The sequence below is a fragment of the Penaeus monodon genome, chromosome 20, assembly GCF_015228065.2.
Source record: "Penaeus monodon isolate SGIC_2016 chromosome 20, NSTDA_Pmon_1, whole genome shotgun sequence".
NCBI lineage: Eukaryota > Metazoa > Arthropoda > Malacostraca > Decapoda > Penaeidae > Penaeus > Penaeus monodon.
Window position 1 is genome coordinate 35,997,923 of NC_051405.1, and position 337 is coordinate 35,998,259.

The following is a 337-nucleotide window of genomic DNA, read 5'->3' on the forward strand; positions in this document are numbered from 1 at the left end:
CGATTTTTACTTCCACTGTCTTGTCTTGTGTATAATACTGATGTAATAGGGAGAATAGGTCACCTGACTTATGCTAATTTTTATTTCTATGGCTATTGTTGAATATGATAACGATCGCTCAGCCTGCTGTTAATTCCGTGACTCACCATCGTCCACAGAATTTAGTTCATTGTGAAATGAACTAATACTGTATCTTGTCCGAAAAGTCATCGAAGTTAACGAATACCGAACAGACTTTCAATGGATGTGAACAATTTCCTTCAGATCCGGGAGGAGCGTCAGATGGTCTTCTTCTTCTCTTTAGATTCTTGTTCTTTTTGATTCCTTCATTCGTAAG